Source organism: Gallus gallus, chromosome 2, assembly GCF_016699485.2.
Source record: "Gallus gallus isolate bGalGal1 chromosome 2, bGalGal1.mat.broiler.GRCg7b, whole genome shotgun sequence".
Classification (NCBI taxonomy): Eukaryota; Metazoa; Chordata; class Aves; order Galliformes; family Phasianidae; genus Gallus; species Gallus gallus.
The window spans coordinates 109189217-109209860 of record NC_052533.1 but is presented as its reverse complement, the minus strand read 5'-3'; the positions used below and the strand labels follow the sequence as shown (position 1 = coordinate 109209860).

At 37.8% G+C, this 20644-nt stretch overlaps 1 protein-coding gene and 1 long non-coding RNA gene across 2 annotated transcripts in view; one reads left to right on the top strand and one right to left on the bottom strand.

Annotated features, from left to right (window-relative positions):
* Nucleotides 1-39: 39 nt before the first annotated feature.
* On the bottom strand, nt 40-20607 carry LOC112531855. Its single transcript, XR_005857688.2, has 4 exons — nt 19423-20607; nt 15573-18807; nt 1726-1817; nt 40-1287 (listed from the first exon to the last, which is right to left on the bottom strand). It is a non-coding gene; the product is annotated as an uncharacterized LOC112531855 (long non-coding RNA).
* Nucleotides 20297-20644, top strand: part of PCMTD1 (protein-L-isoaspartate (D-aspartate) O-methyltransferase domain containing 1) — a 43614-nt gene continuing 43266 nt past the window's right edge. Inside the window, exon 1 of the mRNA XM_015282593.4 lies at nt 20297-20459. The gene's annotated coding sequence lies outside the window, so the exon portion shown is untranslated. The remainder of the gene's footprint in view (nt 20460-20644) is intronic.

Sequence of the window (20644 nt, the reverse complement as noted above, 5' to 3'; positions counted from 1 at the left end):
CACTACACTGTCACTAGCAATCTGACTGAAGGCAAAAAATTTCTTTAATGTCTAAATCGGTTTATTCTGGATAATCTCAACACCTTTCAGCAGCAGTAGTATTTAAATACAGCTGAAGAAGAACAAAATAGCGTGTCTGAATTTTACAAAAGCTTTGTGTATCTGTTATTTTCTTTCTTCCTGGAATCTTATAAGTACTATGTGTGGCATTTGCACTTTTTTTTTGCCATGTCTTGCTTAAAATTTTGCCTTCTCGAGTGTAAAGGTTAGCATACTTTAAGACTGATAGTCTTTGACATAGGAAAGTGATGGTGTTTAAAAAGTTACAAAACTATACATAAACACTGAGTTTAAAATCTTGGGTCAAGGAAGCTTAGTAATGTATCTATCAAGTACACCTCTATTGTCCTGATGCTGTTGATAGAGAGTATAAATCCATGTCTTTTGGAATATAATAGGAATGAAATGACCATGGAAAGCATCCTTACTTGCAGCTTGAAGTTCATTTCCAGCCACCACTTCATATATACTCTTTCTTTCCTTTTCTATGATCCCCTCCTTCTTCCCAGTTTTCAAAGAAAGGAATATCACAGGTTGTGGATGAATTGCCTGGAGGCATTCAAGGCCAGGCTGGATGTGGCTCTGGGCAGCCTGGTCTGGTGTTTGGTGACCCTGCCCATGGCAGAGGGGTTGAAACTAGATGATCATTGTGGTCCTTTTCAACCCAGGCCATTCTATGATCAGGGAGATGGGATTAGGGAAGACAAGTTGCCTATGTCCATTCTTCATCCAATTATTTTCAATTATTTTTTTAATCCTTTTTTCTACAAAAGTGGAAACCTTTACCAGAGCACTATCTAGGCAAAATCTTCCCATGTGTATATATGTTGGGATAAAATGCAGTGTTTCAACTGTGTTTTTTTCTACGAGCACGCTAAATAAAGATGAATAAAGATTCATAGCATCTCTGTTTAAGTATTAGTGCTTTGAATACCTGGTAGATTTAAAGCTGAATAAATAAAAAATTAAGAAGTCCTTATATTTTCCAGCTGTTAGTTATGTCTTGTGATCCGGCTTGGTATGCGAGCTGTTCACCAGCAGAGGGCATTGTGCACCTCGGGGAAACGCAGATTGCAAAAGCAGTCGCAAGAGAAGGGAAAAATTCTGACCTTCTGAAGGCATTGCAAATTTTAGGAAGTTAAGCAGAAGCTTAATACAAACTGAAATTTCCAATCACAGGATCTGACGTATTTCCCAATGTCATCTCTCATCTCTGTAGCTCCTGCACTAGGAAAAACAGTAAGTGAGTTATTTTTCACTTGTAAAGAATGAGTGAAACTCTGCTATTAACTGAAATAGTGTCTTTGTTTCTGTGCAGATGAATCTGAACAAAAGCTATGTTTTTTTTTAACTTATTTCAGTTAATTCAGGACAGTTTGTTTTCATTTCTCTTACTCTTAGCTGACACAGCACTGATTTGTAGCAGCTGAGGTGGCAGACTTGGAACTACATTAGTCAAAAAGACTGGGCAGAGCTGGGAGTACACCTGCCACTGAAAAAAAGTGCCATAGATAAATACTTCTTGCTTTCATTTTACAGGCATGCAGTCTTTTACAAGCTTCTTCCTAGCATCATTGTGCCTCTTTACAGCCCTCCCTGCTTTAAAATCTTCAGGAAGTACTGCTTTCTTCTCCAGTTTGCTGATAAATTGTTATTAACGGTTACCTGCCCAAGGAGGTTGTGGATGCTCCATCCCTGGAGGTATTCAAGGCCAGGCTGATGTGGCTCTGGGCGATCTGGTCTGGTGGTTGGTGACCCTGCACAGAGCATAGGGATTGAAACTAGATGAAAAGGTGGTCCTTTTCAACCTAGGCAATTCTATGATCATTATTACTATTAATATTACTCATTTCTAAGACCTTAACAGGTAGGCAGCCTCTAATTTTACATCTATAAATTGCATTTTGTTGCAAGTCAAGCGGAACTTAAGACAGTTGTAAGAACTAAAAGGCAATAACTGGGGAGAAACACAAAGCAAGCAGTACATGTTACAGTTCTGTGCAGCTTTTCACTGCAACTGGCTCAATCTTGGAAATTAATTTTTTTGATGAAGACTGAAGTTTTTAATAATACTTCTAATAACCCCTTGACTTCAAACATGGAAGCAACATTCTCGTTGGGGGGGGGAGGGGGAGGGGATAATGTTATCTTGCCTATTCATCTTTACACTTGGAAAGAAGTTCTCTTTCTCCTACAAATGCTTTTCTGCCAAATAATACCTTGCATTTCTTGGTATGTTGACATCTCTTTTCTGGAGGGTTTTCAGGTCCTCAGAGAAAGCAGTAGAAGAGGAGAGTTCAAACACTGATGTATTAATGCATAATTCTGTATTACCAAATCTAATATGCACTTTAACATTAAGTGAAATCTTTTTTTTTTTTAAACATACATGTGGGAAAACAATATTTGCAGTTCAACCTTACAGGGGAAAAAAAAAATCTGTATTTCGGAAACGTGTTAAAGCTTCTTCCTAGGAAAATACTCAACTATCACGTAAAAACAGTTTCATCAGCAACTTTGCTAAGACAAGAAAGATGCTAACATGCAGATGAGTCATCAAACAGTGAGAACTAAAAATACTTACTCAGTGGACTGCATTATTTACATGAGGATGTAAAGAATGCTGCAGTTATTGATCTGTTTATTACATAAAGGATTCCAGCTCTTTAAGCTTGTTGATGTGTACATAACATTAAATCTCAAAATGAACATAGCACAGTACTTATTTGTCTGTTTGTAAGGTCAGTATGTACAGTGATTTAAATCTATTGCTTGAGTATTGCAATTCCCATGGGAATTGCAAGGTGATTCCCAGAATGTCATTACTGAGAAAGGTGTTCATCCAGTGTGGCCTTGCTTCCTTAAATGAATACTTCCATAGTAAATCAATAGTTTACTGTAAAGTATATATCGGAAATCTATCTCACATTTGGAATTTTACATTTAATTCCAGTCCTAAAATTATTTTATTTCCTTCCTTTTGCTTCAAAGTACCATATGAAAAATATCTTCTTATTGGAAAGAAAAGTGCCCAGATGTGTATATAGATGACACTCATAATTTAGGTTTTTTTTCCTTCTGCTTGCTTCAGAACTCGGTAAAACACTTAGATGTGAAATGTCATTGTCCAGCTAAATCTGAAATGATATTTACTTTCAGCATTGAGACAAATGAAAATGTACTTTTAGTTTAAGCTGACTAATGTTCAGTGACTTCTAGGCACCAAGTCAGTAACTGAGAGCTCTACTCAAAGCCCACCTACAGATATAGGCCCTCTACAGTTGCACACTGTTTTGATGTAAAAGCTTCTGTGGATATTTAAACTGAAGTCTGAAAACAAACAACTTGTTTCATCTTGCAAGGAAGTGATGATGGGAGGCCTTAAGAATACTTTATATCTCCTATTGCCTATATGACACCTCTTTACTTTTCTCTGAAAGTCAACTACATATTACAAACACCTTGTAGCCCAGTTGGCATTCAAAAAAGTTAATTAGCCTCATGCTTCTTAGGTAAAAACTTCTGCATCAATTATACATGTGAACAAATACGTATGAAATAAATTTACATCTGTGTACTAACTAGTAAGAAACATAGTGGAAAAACTATGCTCTGTAGCCAAAAGTTGGCCTTCCACAACAGTTTTGGATAGTTATCGTTACTACATCATTAACAAGTCTGTGATTTATGAGTGTTTTTCTTGGTGGAAAGTGCTTTTTTTTTTTTTTTAACACCGCTGTTTCTTTGTGATGGGCAATAGATGCAGGAGAGTTGCTAGAAGCCAGCCCAGACTATAGTAAGGCCTGAGCAAGAGAAATGTTGAGTGTAATCCGCATGGGGAGGACTTCGCTAACACCAGAGCTTCTGCCAACTGCAGGAACTGCCTGTCCATGGCAGCAGCCAGATGGAGTCTAGGAGATGAAGAGAAAGGAGTCTTTAAGTTTTATCTGCAGAGATCTGCCTCTGCATCACTTGGAACCAACTCCTTTAATGATGCTTGCAACTTTATTAACATTTGAACTATTCTTAAGGCACTCTATTGAGATATAAAAGTTGGCTTTTGCTCCTTTATGTTGGTACTAGGTATCTTTCAGCAAAAGACTTCTCACCTGAATAATGAGGACAAAGATAACAGCATTTCTTTATCTCAGTGGGCTGATTGTGAGGCTAAATTGGATGTTCAGATGCTATAGCAATGCATCCTAGTTTCTTTCTAGATGAAAAAAGAATTTTGAAAACAAACAGTATTCCATTTTTTTTAGCCAGTGATGATACAAAAATCTCTTTTCAATAACTGTAAACTCTCTGCATATAAGCAGAGACTTTCTAGATGGAAAAGCCCCTGAAATGTTAAGAGCTCTTATAGGGAAAGACTTGAGTTACTTGAGAGCAGAATGGCTGAAGAGGATGCTATTAAATTAATAAGTGACCTACACTGTGCAGTTCTGCAGACAGAGAAGTGACTACCAGCATGTTCAGTTTGGTCTCTTCAAAACGCCTGGAGTAAGGCTCTAGGTTGAAAAGGGATTATGTAAAAATAGCACTTCCTACTCAGCAGATCTGTTCTTGCGTGCTTTAGTGGGGAGAAAAAAATATCACTATGCCTTCACTGCTGAGCCACCCTGTCTCTAGGGGAAGAAAGTGGATTATAGTCTAGTTTATGCAACTTCATCAAAATCACCATTTTAAAGCTATGGTGTACCTAGGCAAAAGCCATCATTTCAAAATTGTGTCCTTTGAAATCAGACCTGCATAACCTCATTACCTCCAGCTGAATGGAAATAAATGAAATGAAAGGAAATAAATCCTTCAGACTGAAAAATCATGGTTGGACTACCTCCAGCTTCCTGTCATCACCCAAACTAATCAAGCTATTTTCACCCCCAGGTGGAAAATGAAAAGAAAGTGAGAGGTAATGATTATTCTTTTTTAAATATTTGGCAGGTAGACTCAGAGCATGGAGCCCATATAAGTTTCAAGAGGTTACATGAGGACTACAGAAGGCTAATAGCATGATAACAGCTGCTAGCACGGGGATGTAAGCAATGCAAACATCAGATTCATGCAGTTTGGCTAGCTTGTTGCCAAGGATGTCAGACTCCTGAGTGATGGAGAAAGCTTTGCCACAATTGACACTGTCTCCAGCTTCCAAAGGGTTGGTATTTCACAACAAACGTTCCTCTTTCTGTCTTTCAAAATAAATTTTATTAGCAGCGTAATTGTTTTTCCAGATGAGGAGGCTGTTTAAAAAAATAAAAAATAAAGGGGGTGGAGGGAAGTGCTATTTTTAACACTAGAAAGTGTATACCTAGAATCTATCCAGTGATTCAAAAGGATACTTTACTCGTTCTTGCCCATTACATACCCAGTAGAGGCAAGTGTATTTACATGTTTAATATTCAGCCAATCTGCAAAAACTTCTTTGATCATAGACGTGCCATTTGTCTTCAAAGCTGTGCCAAAAATCTCATCTCTGGATAACCTGATGTGTGAAGTGATGAATTTGTTTTCAAGTCCTTTATGGAATGCCTTCTATTTTTTCCACTTCAAAATTAAACACCTACCTAACAAGTGAGCCATCTCTTCTGGATGTTATCTTTAAATATCAAAGAAATCATACAAAAATCCTTCCCTTAGGGTTTTGCCTGACATTTCTCTTAGAAAGTATCTGAGGAAGAAAACTAATGGCATTATGTTATAGACACAATCCTTTTCTAAAGGAGCAGAAACATCTGTGTATTTCTCCTTCCCATCTGTAACACAAATTATTCCAGTGGATGTAATAACCCTGAATCATATCAGCTAAAAGTCTGGAGCTTTAGACTTAGAAACTTGATCTACTCTGCCACGCTTATTACAAATGGTCAAGCGCTAGGGAGCTACATAAGTTTGGAGGAAAAAAAAAATAAAATAAAATAGTAGGGTTGGATAAAAGCCATTTCAGCAATGGACATTTTGCAATATGCTCTGGACTGAGGTCTGTTATGTTAGATTTAGATATGACAAATTGGACAAAAAAAGTCTGGCTTTTTTTCCACTAATTGTGTTCTTACAGAATGAATGTTTTCCAAGCAACAAACAAGCTTGCAATTATTTTCTACCAAGAAAAAAATTTTCTCATGTCCCCTCAAAAAAAGCTTTTTCCCAAAATAAAAATCCAGCCAAGTTTTTTATCCAAAAAAAAGATGGAGGGGGGGGGGAAGGTGAGAGAGGAAAAACAGTAATGCAATTCCTTTATGTATTTAGAGAGTAGTATTTGCTTTGAACCCTCTGACTGCATCTTGGAGACCTTTCAAGCATGGTCTGTGTGTTTACTGAGGAAGAACTGAGTAGTCCTTACAGTACCAGACATACTATCGTTAGAGGGTTAAGACCTCTGGCAAATGAGGTATGCTGTCAGTAATATATCTGGAGTCAGCACTGTCAGCAAAGCACTTCTTTACAGCCCTAAAATTGAAGTACCCTGATGGAGCCTTTCAGACAAAAAAAAAAAAAAAAAAAAAAAGCAAACCTTGGAGCTGCAGTAAGATTCTCAGGTCCCATCAGAATTGCTCTACTGTTTTTTGCAGGCTGCTCCTTAGAGTTCCCACTGCAGGCAGCTCTTGTATGTACCTGAGTAGTCTGGGATCCACATGTCAGCAGTATGCCTCATCAGGGTCTTGAAGGAATAACTCATTTTGTGCAATTATTGGTGTGGTGGGAGAAGAAAATATACTGTCTTTTTTCCTTTTTTTTTTTTTTTTTGCCTTTAGTCAGAAGACTCGTATTCTTTGCAAAATGTATTTTTTTTTCTACTTGGGACAAATTTATAGAAACAGATTTACTGAGAAGAATTCTGACACTTTCATGGCAGTGATGCTTAGTGCAAGCAGCTAAATTTTTCTGTAGATGAAATTCTTAAAATCTCATGAAAACAGTTTTTGAACTCATCCAAATGTCAGCCCACCAAAGACAAGTCTAAACAGAAATGTCTGGATTATAATTTTTTTATTTACTTCAGGCACTGTGTTCAGTATACACTCTTTACAGTTTAATAGTGAAATAAACTTATAAATAAAATAAATTGAATAGTAAACTAAATCTTTTCACAGAAAAAAACATGACTTTAACTGTTGACTCTGATTTTTACCTTTCCTAGAATCATAAAATAGTTTGGGTTCCAAGGGATCTTAAAGAATATGTATGTGTTGTGGGCAAGGACACCTCCCACTTGATAGAGTTGTTTATGGCTCTGTCCAAACTGACCTTGAACACCTTCAGTAATGAGACATCCAAAACTTCTCTCAGCAACCTGTGTCAATTCCTCACCATCCTCTGAGTAAAAAATTTCTTCCTAATGCATAAACTAAACCTACTGTGTTTTAGTTTGAAACATTCCCCCTTGTCCTATCACAACACCACTCTGTTCAACTTTTCTGTAAGTTCCCTTTAGGTACTGGAAGGCCAGAATGAGGTCTCCTCAGAGCTTTCTCTCCTTTGAGCTAAACAACCCCAGACCTATTAGCCTGTCTTTGTTGCAGAGATGCTCCACCCCTTTGATCATCTTTGTGGCCCTCCTCCGGACCCATTCCAACAGCTCCATGCCCTTTCTGTGTTGGAGGGCCCTGATCTGGATGCATTGTTCAAGATGGACCTCACAAGTGCAGAGCAAGGGGGGACAATTACCCTCCCTAGCCCTGCTGGCCACCCCTTTTCTGATGCAGCTCAGGATGTTTGGCCTTCTGGACTTCACACACACTGCTGGTTTGTATCCAGCTTTTTGTCCACCTTTGCCTCTGCAGGGCAGCTTTCAATCCTTCCATCACCCAGCTGGTATTAATGTTTGAGGTTTTAAAATTGCCTGAACTGGATAGCTGTCATGTGATTTTGTCAGGAGACAGTTTTGCTTTTAGTATTTTCAAGTTGAAGTCTTCTCCAAAAGCTGGTAAGAATAGACAAAAATGGCAGATATGCCTGTTTTGCCCAACTCCCCTGAAAGAGGTAAATGAGGGTCAAGAGTAAAGCTAAGGGCTCTCATGCTGTGTGTCATGAACTACAAATCATTCTCTACCACCTTTGGTAAAAATGAAGGCTCATGGTACAAAAAACTGTTAGAGGAAATCAACAATATTTGGGGTTCTCTAGAGTAGCAGAAAACTATGCTAAGAGCAGATCTAGCCATGGTACAAGCTGGTCATTTCTGCTATATAATCAAACTTTTGTTTTTGTTTCAGTAAGTGCTCCAGTTTCAGAAAAAGTTCACAGGCAATTTTCATCGAACAAAGCAGCACATCAGGGAGTTCAGGCTGCATATATCTGACAAAACTCACTTTCAGTACAATGATTTTCATATACTCTGCCTCCTAAATGAACTTTGGATGCCTGTCATTTCATTTCTTTATGGTATAATCAGTTAAAAGCTGCTTCAGATGACAATGAAGGCTGATCTTGTGAAAACAGAACTGAACAAGGTGATGAGAAATTAGAATACTATTCTTGGTTTCCTGCATTTTTTCTAATTCTGAGAAATTTGTTTAACCTTGCTGATCCTCACTGTACTCTCTGTGAAGTATGGATAATGATACATGCCTATTCTACAGAGACCTGGGAAGATAATTATCTTTACATTTAAAAACTGTGGGAATGAGAAGTATCCTTACTTCTCTCTTATTTAATTGTATTAAAATCACCCTTCAACTTCTATTAGAATCTTTGGCATTAAACATAACAGAAGTGGATAGAAGTAATGAATGCCATCGTCCTTTATTTTCTCTATGGATGAAGGTGTTTGCTTATGTGAGATGACTGGCAGATCCAGGACTTTTTAGAAATGCAGACCCTATCTTCTGTTGAATAGCGGAAGAATCTCCACCAAATTCATATAACCTTTTGAGTTTACATTCTTCCCAGACAGGTTTGGGAGCTTTTGGTTTTTGCTGGCATTATGGTGCTGCTCTGGTATTTACACTGTGAAGAAAAGTCATCTAAAAATAGGCAAGAGGAATCAGTCCCTCTAGCGTTAATGTCCCAGTTGGAAGGATAACAGCAGTAGGATGCCAACTAAACACAAATCTCTCTGCAGCATTTTAATAAACTTTCCTTACTACTGTGCTGACATAAATAAGGTATTTCAAAGGGGTTTTTTTGTTTGTTTGTTTATTATGATTCAATTTTAAGATCTATCCAAGGTTCCACTGAAAATTAGTAACAATTATGACTAATGTGACATATCTTCCTCCTTCCTTTGTGCTAAAGACCACATTTCTCAAAGCAATTCTCAAAAATCAGAAGAGTTGTCAGCATAAAGATTACCACACTGACATCAGAAGGTCAGAAACCATTTGATCTATTAAAAGACAAAACTGATAGCTGAGATACACGGGTGAGATGCAGTAATAAAAATATATAATGATGTCCCTGTCTTCAAGAATTGAAGTGTTACTGACCTTTACAGTACCAGCACCTTTGGGTGTTACTGGCTTCTACTTCAACAAAAATAAATTGTATGTAAGAAGAACCCTTTAAATATCATTACATATTAGCCATAAATAAAAATGTTTACCAGAGTTCATTTTCATGTATATTTATAGGCTTTGATGTCTTCAAATGCAGTGATGGTGAGTAAGCTGGTTTGAAATCTTGGAATTTCAAACTGGTTATAAGTCAGACTTTTATCATAGCATCCTTGGAACGTAAATAGTATGCCTTCCTAAGAAGACAATTAACATTACTCAATTACTAGGTCTTCACCTTTCCATGTTGAATGAGGAGTGTGCTTCGTCTATAAATGTCTGTAAACATTACAGTCCCTGTGGCTCAGAGTCACAAATCCAAGTATTTACTACAGCCTGGGTTCTCAGTATGATTGTGTTTTGAAATCTAGATTCTGATTGAGATGTATGGTTTTGCTCCTCTGAAACAGCCGAACTAGTTAAGCAAAGCCACACAAACACTACAACCATGTACTTGGTTTCTGTTGCAGAAAAAATGATTAACCTGTGATAAAAAAAAAAAAATGAATTCTAATGCTTGAAGGGAATCAGTAAATTAAACAGAGGTTATGTTAGATTGTTCTTACATCTTAATCACCAGAAGAAAGAAGAGCTACTGTTATTTTCTCTAATGATTCTTCCTGGCTACAGGCTAGAATGTCAGAATAAAGGAAGGTAATGCATTGACTTTATTAATGTCAATGATAATAAAGATAGTAGCAAAGGAAAAGCCACAGAAAGCCTTGGGGTCACTTAGCTAGGTGATCATGTAACAGCAGCGCGCTGGTACTATACAAGGAATTGAAGGCACTGTGACAGTCAAGGTCCAGAGAGCCCAGAAATTCTATACAGGAAATTTCATAGAAATTATTAAGGATCTGGGATAAAGCTGAACTGAGCAATGTCTAAAGCTGCTTCTGTGCAATAACAGAAGAGATGAAAATGTAAGCTGGAATTCAAGAAAGTGTAAAAATAATATAAAACATATAACATAAAAAATATTCAGAATTGCTTTTAGATCTTCACAGTACATCTTTCATTGTGGATTACTAAAATCTGTTTCTACAAAATAAGACACTGCCACCATTTCCTCTTCACAGCTGAGGTTCAGAAAATAACTGCAATTCCTCAATTCCTTTTATTTATTTATCTGTAATAAAGAATGTTCTTAAATCATCCTCTAAAGAAACTGGTGACATTTTGGAAAGTAGAAGACTATCATAAAATCTATGAATGCAGTAGCCTTCAAATAAATATTTTTTTGATGTTAGAAGATGTGTTTGAACAAAGCAGAGTGTAATTAAATAGCCTTAGTTGTGTGGGTTTTTTGGGGATGGTTGTTTTTGTTCTTTCATTAATTTTTTTTAGCTATTTTCTATACATGCATATAGTTTCACCTTTAATCATAGAATCATAGAATGGCTTGGGTTGGAAGGGACCTCAAAGATCATCAAGCTCCAAAACCCCTGCCACAGGCAGGGCCACCAACCTCCATATCTAATATTAGATCAGGCTGCCCAGGGCCCCATCCAACCTGGTCTTGAACACCTGCAGGGAAAGGGCATCCACAGCCCCTTTGGGCAGCCTTTGCCAGCAACCTCACCACTCTCTTGGTTAAGAACTTCCCCCTGACATCCAACCTAAGTCTTCCCTCCCTCCACTTAAAACCATTTCCCATTGTCCTGCTATTATCTACCCTTGTAAAGAGTTGACTCCCCTCCTGTTTGTAGGCTCCCTTTCGGTACTGGAAGGCTGCAATGAGGTCCCCTTGCAAAATTAATACAGATGTATATGAAAGAACTACATGAACAAAGATCCCAAATAATTTTGCTTGTCATTATATTTTTAGCTACATGCTTATTTGTATGCTGGGTAGTTTCTAGCAGTTTCTAGTACTTCAGAGACCTGAAACCATCTGGCTGCTTTTCTTCCAGGCCTTTATTATTAACTTTGTGTTCATTACAGGTTCAGTTTGCTATAATATTCCAAAAATAAAAGTGGTTTTATTCAGGTAAATTAAAACATATGGAGAAAAAGTATAAGTTACTTCTTATAGAAAGGAAAGTTATTGAGCTTCATTCCCAGTTCTGCAGCATAAGCCTTCTAGAGAATAAGAGTGATAAGTCAGGAGGCCTCTGCAGTTACCAACTACTTAGAAGGCAATGTGAAACCAAGAATAAACATCATTCATTGACCACAGTTAACTTAATGCTGATACAATTTAAGTTTTTGTGTTTACTGCCACAGATAGATTTATTTGTAATGTACAGTGTGCTTTGAGTTCTATTTTTTCAATATGTGATATGTGAAGCACCAAAACAGCTAAAAAAATAGCTATATACGGACCTTAAAAAAGGAAGAGACAACAGAAATAATTAGTGGGCTTTTTCTCATATTAATGTTGTTGCCTATACCTTGTAAAATATTTTTACACAAATGTAGATTCTGACTGAATATATCTTAGAAAAAGCAAAAAAATACAGCAACCGAGTTTTTAAAAGCACATTTCTTGGGGAAGGAAAAAGAGATCTGAACTATCCTTGCCTTTTTTCTTGCTTCAACAGCAGAGAAGTAAGTCATAGAGAAGCAAACTTAGCACATAAAATAAATAATTATATTTTTAGTATGCTGAAATTTCAATTGTTTCAGGACCAGATTCTGCAATTGCTATTATGTGTAGCATAATATTAATGGAATACTTTTATACTGTTCTCAAGCTACACTGAAGACTTTCTTGCAACTGAAAGGCTCAGCACACAGAATTAGAAGTATTATATAGGCATAACCTTAGCCTAAGATGTAGTCCCATTCATTCCAGGCTGCTGTTTTACTTGATGAGAAGTTGCAGCCTTTAGCAGATGGATTCTCACACTATCCAAAAAGCCAGTCAAGCAAATCTTCCTTTCTCATACCTGTGTTTTCTTCAGTGAAGTTTTTCTTTTCATGTAATTGTGTGAAAAATTAAAGAGGATTTAAGGATCTTCAATCCTTCAATCCTTATGAAGACTTATAATTGTTTTATTACCAAATATTTGATTATTTACTTTTTAACCTCTTCGGTAGAAAATTGACAACTGTCAGGAAGCAGGATGAAACAATCTTCCACATGACTTAAAGGGTGGAGACTTAACATGCTTATTCAGACCTTCTGGAGTACAAAATGTTCATTCCTGTTGTTACATGTAAGAATGAATTGGCTTCAACAGGATCTTTCACTGTTAGCTAGCATCTTTCCCTTATTGCATACAGCTTAACTCAAGACTTAGCACTAACACAGGTTTGCTTACTTGTCCTTGTCTTGCACATTAAGATCCACGTGTTAGCCAAATAAAACAAATGTAAAAAAAAAAAAATCACAAATTTACTTGTTACCACAAGAGATCATAGGAAACAACCAGATTTTTGTTTGGAGGACCTTTAACATGACTAAACAGTACAATGTTAATCTCGTTAATATACGTTACACTAACATATTCACTGAAAAGTGTTGCCTGACAAATTAAATTGTGGAAGAGTTCTGTTTGGGCTTGATACTTTGAAAAGCGTGCTATCAGGGCTGAGTGCAACAATTGGCCTTGGCAGGCCTGATGAGCCCCACCTGGGACCTCCGCTCACAGTTCTGTCCATGGTGCCAGGAGATCTGCTTAAACTCAAACCACTCTATGCTACCACCTCCATCTCTGTATTGTTGTTTGGATTCCCTGGCTTCACCTTGGCTCTGGCTTGTTGCTTTGCTTTTATCTTGTGATCACTGGGTTGCTTATAGTAGTGTTAGAAATGAAACTAGAGATTTTAGAGTGGATTTTTTGACAAATTAACAGTATGCATACAGTTTTTCTCATCTTTCCTACTAAAAAGTAGAATATAAGAAACAGATAGCTAATGGATACTCTTAAGTGAATGGTAGGACTTGAAAGACTCTTAAATTATTGCACGTAGGACAGTTGATTATCCATGGAATTACATATTGTTCCATATCTAATAATATCAGGCAAAAGTACAGGAAAACTCCCAGCATCTGTGAATGTCAGAATAAAACTGAGCTATTAGTTAAGATGCAAAATATAGTAACTTCCTTCTAACTGACTCATTTAAGTGAAGCTCATAGACTGTTTGGCTTCAAAGTATTAGTCATAATGGCATATAATTTTCTCAGTTTGAAGGGCTGTGTTGCTTATAAAAAATAGCATCATAAATTTAGCAGAACACCCTCTTGATTTAAGCAAAGAATAACAAAAAATCTGTTGTTGACTCACTGTCACTTACAGCTAGATTAAAACCAACATATTTTCTTGGAGAATGTCTTGGGCTTGCAGTTTACAATCCACGAATAGGACAGAGGTGACACTTTCTACTGAAATATCCTATTCATGCTGTGTACTAATATACTTCTGAGACAAGGTACAAAATGCTAAAGAAATGCTGAAGGACGATGCATCTTTTCCCATTGGGGTCATGGAAAAAAAATGTAATCGAAGTAGGCGTTCATAATTTTTTTCTTAAATGGCTAAAAGATCCCCATTTGTAAAATATCTACTGATGAGTTATAAGACAAACACTAGTCTTCGTAACAATTACTTTTATTTTTTAACGTTTGATTGTGTAATTGAACTTTATAGTGTATCAACTGTTGTCTGGATCAATGTGCTATGTTTATGAACAAAATTTGGTTATATTATTATCAGTGATTCCAAGCCACTGGTACCCTTCCATTCTTAGGATCTCAAATTTGTTCCTAACAGAAGAAGATGAAGGCATGAGCAGTAAATTAGAAAAGTAATCTGAAAGAAGGCCATATAATAAGTAGATCATAAGAGAAATATCTTCAGGCCAATGACTATGGCAACAGATTCCAGTTCATTTCAGACATCTTCATTTTTCAGTTAAAAAATATGCATATTTCTAGCCTGTGCTTTCAATGTTTAAAAATATGAACTGAGCATAACTTATGTTCTGGCAGCTGAAATAATACTCCTGGCTATAAGCCATCCTTTGCCCACATCCAGGAGTGCTCCAAACATGACTGCTTCAGAGGACCTGAGAATACTGACACCAGCCTAGCAGAGGACTCCATGAAAAGTGAAAAAAACATCCTGCAGTCTCTCATCCAGATGTATCATTTTGGGTAAATATAACTGCTATTCCTGCTTAATCAGGGCTGTTAAAAAAAAAAAAAGTTTCTGCTATCATATTTCCTCTAATAAGACAGATGATAGTTGTGATGGCATAAGTGAGGTGTGAGATTTGGGATGCATGGTAGATTTCAGACATCCCAGATAAATGTATGTGACTCAAGATCCAACACATTTTATTTGGAACTGATTCTGTTTGCTTTAGAGGAGCACAATCACGATCCACAGAATGTGTAAGTGTTCAAAAGCTTAATGCAATTTATGTCTGAGAAGAGTGTATTTCAGAATCTACAGCCATGATAATCTCAGTTTCTAAAAAAATACAAATGCCTTAACAAGGTTATAGTACCAAATACCTCACTGAATTGGGCAGGAGAGGTACAGTGTAACTAGTACTGAGAGGAAAAAGTGACAAGTCTTCAAGACTGTCAAGGTCACTCAATATATTCTGTCACATTGACGTGGTCTGTAGTAAATGATGATTTACTTAAGAAAAAAAAGAATTAAAAAAATCTTTCAGTCAACTAGATCTAGAGCCTTTGGGACACATTATTCTGATCTTAATATGATCAACATACAACCACTTGTATCTAAGTCTGTTATCTGGGTTTGTGTACCCAAACTGCAGCACGTCGAAGATGAAGAGACACTATAGCTTGCAAAATTAGATCTCACCAGTCTTACAGGTAAGATCTATCAAGTTTCATCTGCAAATGTGGCACCCTACAAATGTGACTAAACTACTTCCAGAGCCAGGTCACACAAGAAAGCAGCATAGCTGCATTCCTGCTTCAGAGGACCACATCAACAGCCTACAGAGCCAGGTTGATGTTTTCCATTGCGTGTAACTGGAGGTTACAATGTGCCATGCGACTAAGCAGTCAGACAACTTCATTATAGCCTTACTTACTGTCAGCAGGTTGATGCTGTTTATGCAGGTGAACGGGCTCAACGTGGCTTTGGCACTTCATGAGAGCTTCCTGGGAACTGGAGCACTACTTACTATATATCACTGGAAACAGCATGGTAGCTGTTGGGATATATACAAGAGCAACAAAAGGGACGTTGCAATATCTAGGAGAAAAGAATTAACACCTGATACATTTTAAAAGTACAGTGAGCAGGCCAAACATTTAAGGTAAAATAACCGTTTTCCAGAAGTGATTTCATTACTTTTCCTTCTGTGTTATTTGTAATTTTCTCAACAGTGCAGTATTTTTAACTTTGAGACAATATATTAATGTGGGGATATTGTCAGTGTAGCTAATCTTTTCTTTTAGGAACATCTTAAAAATTAGCATATCTATCTAAACTGCTAAAAGAGAGATTACCCCATCGTTAACTACACACACATGTTAACGAGAGAGGTGGGATCGAGACCTCATGACAACTGCAGACCTCTCTCTACGCACTTAGGCATAGTGTACCCATAGCGTATAAGGGATGTACCTTTGTTCTGTTGGGGTGCACATTAAAAAGGAAATATCCCCTGGGCATCCGGGGCCGTATTAGAGAATGCCTGCTTCTTAATACCCACATTTGTCTTAAGGAGTTTTATTTGGGTCGAGGTTTGTCTGGCAACAGGTAGACCAAATGTTTGAGACAGGAGAAAGATACTGCAGTTCGTCTGCATTTCAGAGCACTCTTCCTGAGACAGGCTATGCCGGTGACAACACATGATACTGTCTGAGGTATGTGCTCACTGTATCTTCTTCCCAGAAATAATACATACTTTAGAGAACAGAGGACAATATCTGAGAAGTGTAACTGCTACTTATACAGCAAATGCTCTGTATGCTACACAACTGTAAAATGATCAATCAAGGCTTGTCAAAAATGAAAATCCACAAAAATAATAAAAAAAAGGCCATGAAATGAAATAAAAGGGGAAAAAATAAGAGCTGAATGCACATACTCTATTAAAGCATGAATATCAGGATAAGGCATATGAAAAGAGACGTAGGAGAGCAACTGTAGTTTTAAAACACTTGATAATTAAAGATGAAACAAAAAGTAGAATAAGATTAGATTGAAGGAAGGAAGTCTAGCAAGGTTGTGGAAACTTGAGAAAAAATAGTTACATGTAGAACAAATAAGAAACAGGATGTTGTACTTCATAAAGTTACACAAAGTTAAAAGATTTAAACATAAAAAATATAACAGCTTTCAGTGTAATTTATGGTATAAAGACACTTCTTATTTTGTGGAGTAAAAGCAAGCAACTTCTGATCTTCAGATCAATCTAAATAGATATTTAATTGTTTAGATTTCAAGGTCTCAATCAATTACTTCTTCCAACAGTAAATATCCATAGTTAAAATGCTTTGGGATGTTTCTATCTTTGTACTCTGTCTTTTTCTCTCATCTCGAAGAAAAGCTCAAAGAATATAAATATAAGGAATAATTTTTTTACAGTGAGGGTGGTGAGGTATTGAAATACGTTGCCCAGTGTTGTGGTTCATGTCCTGATCCTGGAGACTTTCAAGGCAAGGCTGGACTGGGCCCCAGGCAACCTGATCTAGCTGTGGTTGTCCCTGTTAGTTGCAGGGGAGTTAGACTAGATGGTCTTTAGAGGTGCCTTCCAACTCTAAGGATTCTATTATTCTAAAAGCTAATGCAAATGTAAAAGCTAGAATGAAAAATCAGTCTTTCAAAATGATAATGATTTGTAAGCTTTCAACATTGTCTAAAAATCTGTGTAAAATGCATGCACCATAATGTGAAATAAACAAATGAAAACATAGCTTAGATGTAGGGTTTGTTTGTTTTTTTAATATCCTTCTCCTTGTGTAGCCTTTCCACAGCTAAGCAAGGGAAGAAAGAAATCCTTACTTGGTATGGATAATACCTAAAAAATCCAACAGAACATAATAATGTTATAACTTTATTGAAATTTGACTGTAATGCAGAACATAAAAAAAAATTTTGAATAGTTTTACAAGGCCAAGCTTTATAGGCCATTTTTGTTATTGAATATCCCTGAAAATAACATTTCAAGAAAATTACTCATTTTTTTTTAAATATTTCCTGAGGCACATGAAAGTATTTAAAAACAATTATTCAGAACCACGGAACATACAGTTGAAACTGACTCAAGGAAAGCCACATTAAATGTAATGATATATAAATGATTTTTATGACCTGAAATGTGCACAAAAATAAAAGCATTGTAAACTACACATTATTTGTTACTTTCATGCCAACAGGACTACGTTCAAGGGATGCTATTTGCACCATTCTATTTTTAAGCAATTGTCATTTTTATGAAGGCCAGCATGCAAAAACTTTTTTTCTGTGAAAATGTGGAATTCAGTATACCTAATTAATCAATACACATGGCAGTCTTTATTTGGAATAGTTTCCACTATCAATTGCTATGTATATCTGATTTTCATTTCAGTGTAGTAACAGCTACATTTCTGTATTTAACCTTAATGATTACTAGTGGCAAATATCAAATTTATCTAATATTTATATACAAAAATAGAAGTCTAAAGTATGCATATTTCTACTAAACATGAAAATGCTTTAACCTGCACCAGCAGCACTGAATGAAGACGAACTAGAGTCATTCACCTAGTTCACATTTTATTTGTATGATCTCAAAAAAAATAACAGAATATCAAATCCTGAAAGAATAAGCAAGGCTTGAATTTGCACAGAAAGAAAAAACAGCAAACAAAAAAAACAAACAAACCAGCCCAATCCACTTCCAATAATTATTGAAGTTTGAGGGGCACATTAGCTTAAAAACCCATTCTTTTAATATAAGTAAAGGGATGTTCTTAATTTAAGAAGTGCTTTACATGAGATTTGAACTCAGTTGATTTATACAGAACTTTGACAGGGCCTGTCATGTAATATTTAAGCTGACATATGTTTTTAGGAATATTAACTTACAGTCAAATGAAAAGAAAGGATGTCCAGTTTGTGCACATCTCAAATTTAAAATGATGTGACAATAAATACAATTTGCATCCAGATTCAAGTTATAAACTGCAACAGAAAATATGTGCCTTACTTCTGTTTTGAAGATGGGTGAATCATACGTGCTTGAGTAGAATATTCTATTAGGCTTGAATATTGAATCTTTTTTTGAGCTTTGAGAGGGCAGAATGACCTTCCTAATCCAATGTTTATGCCCACTGTAAATGGAAAGAAAACAATATCAGTTCATGCTACAATAATTTACATGACAAAAGGTTATCAGAAAATTTCTTTAAAAACAAATGAACAAAATAAGGCCATAACTTCAGTCCCAAATGAATACTGATTAAGTACACTTTGTCTGACAAGTAAGATATTAGTTATACACAAGGAGATCTAGGAAGATGGTGGAAGGAGGAATGAAAAGCAGGAAATCTTCACGCACAATAGGCAGGAAATTACACATACTTATTATCCTGTCTAAAAATTCCCAGTGAAAAAATGTTATTTTTTTAGGACCAGCAAAAATATTTAAATTTATTAACTGAGGGCAAGTCATATTTCAATGCAAAAATGTAATTTGTCTCTTTCTTCTCTCCTCCATCTCTCTCACACAAGAGCCCATCAGCTACAGCAGTAACAACATGGCTATTCGAACCCCTCAGTCCAACTAAAAAAGGCAGAATTATTTCTCAGTCTTAGCAGAAACTCTGCCCAGTATATGTGTCCAATTAACTCCACCTTAAACTGTTGCTATCTACAGCCACTGTACGCTGCAGGCATCAGCACTTCCCCCCCCTCCCGCCAAGTGACATTCATTCCTGGCTGCTTACCAGCTATGTTTTTATGTAATTCATTTCTCGGGGCTTTCACTTAGAAATCCCGTTCCACCAGCATTCAAACTTTGGATAAAACTCAAACCCTTATGCCCCTCAGCTGCATTCTGCAATGCTTAAACCACTCCGGATTAAAGTGTTTTAAATGTCACCGAGTTACCAAAGCTGCTACTTTAATTGTAATGTATATTTGGGTTTTTATATCTAGTAGCCTTAAATCTCTACAAACTGTATATTCTCCATCGGAGCACTGGCACATCCGAGCTGGATGCCCTTCCCCCTGAGGAGAGCAGTGCCACTTTCCACTCAGGAGGCCCTTCCCAAACGGGATTTGAGAAGGTGACAATGTTCCCCTGGGCTTGTCTCGTCACAGCAAGGTCAAAATGCCCTCGAATTAGCAGCCTCAGAGAAAGTGGAACAATGTCAGACGGGCATCATTCATTTTGTGTACTTTTACAAACATCAGGCCTAACAAGCTGACTCTCCCTGGGGGGCCGGACGCTGCAGGACCCCCCCGGCCTCAACGCTGTCCCTCTGCGTTGACAAGCGGGGCTGCCTGTGGTCCTCGGCCGCAGCGCGGACAGCGGTGACAGCAGCCCCACCGCCTCGGCCCGGCACCGGCCGGCCTGGAGAAGGCCGTCGGGCGCTACGGTGATTATCCCCACATCCCCTAGCGACTGATGACGACAGCCCCTTAACGCTCTCCTCCTATTGGCTTTCGGACACGCAGAGCGTAACCAATCAGAGAGCGAAGCGCTGCTGCTTCCCCTCCCCCTTTAAAGCCGGCCGGTGCGGAGGGGGCTCGGCTGCCTGCGACGGCGGCGTCACGTGACCTTCTGTTTACATCCTCTCAGCTGTTGGGGCCCCTCCTCCCCTTGCAGCGCCTTACACCAACACAAACAGCGGCCGCAGCCAGCCGAGCCCTCTGCTGCGTGGTCCGCCGGCCTCACCTCGTTCCGTGGGCGATCGTGCGGGTGTCTGGAGCGCTCCTCCGCCTCCCTTCTGCTCCGAGCAGGGTGCCTGCTGCACACCGGGTGAGTGCCCCGCGCACAGGAGGAGGAGGCGGCGGCGGGGGGGCGGCTCCCCGTGGCTGTGCTGCGGGGTCGCTATGGCGGAGTCGGGACGGTTTGGAGTGAGGGAACAACGCAGCCCCCCCATCCGCGACTGCGGCTCCCATTGTCCGTTGGCACGCAGGCGCGTGGGGGTTGGGGCGGAGGGG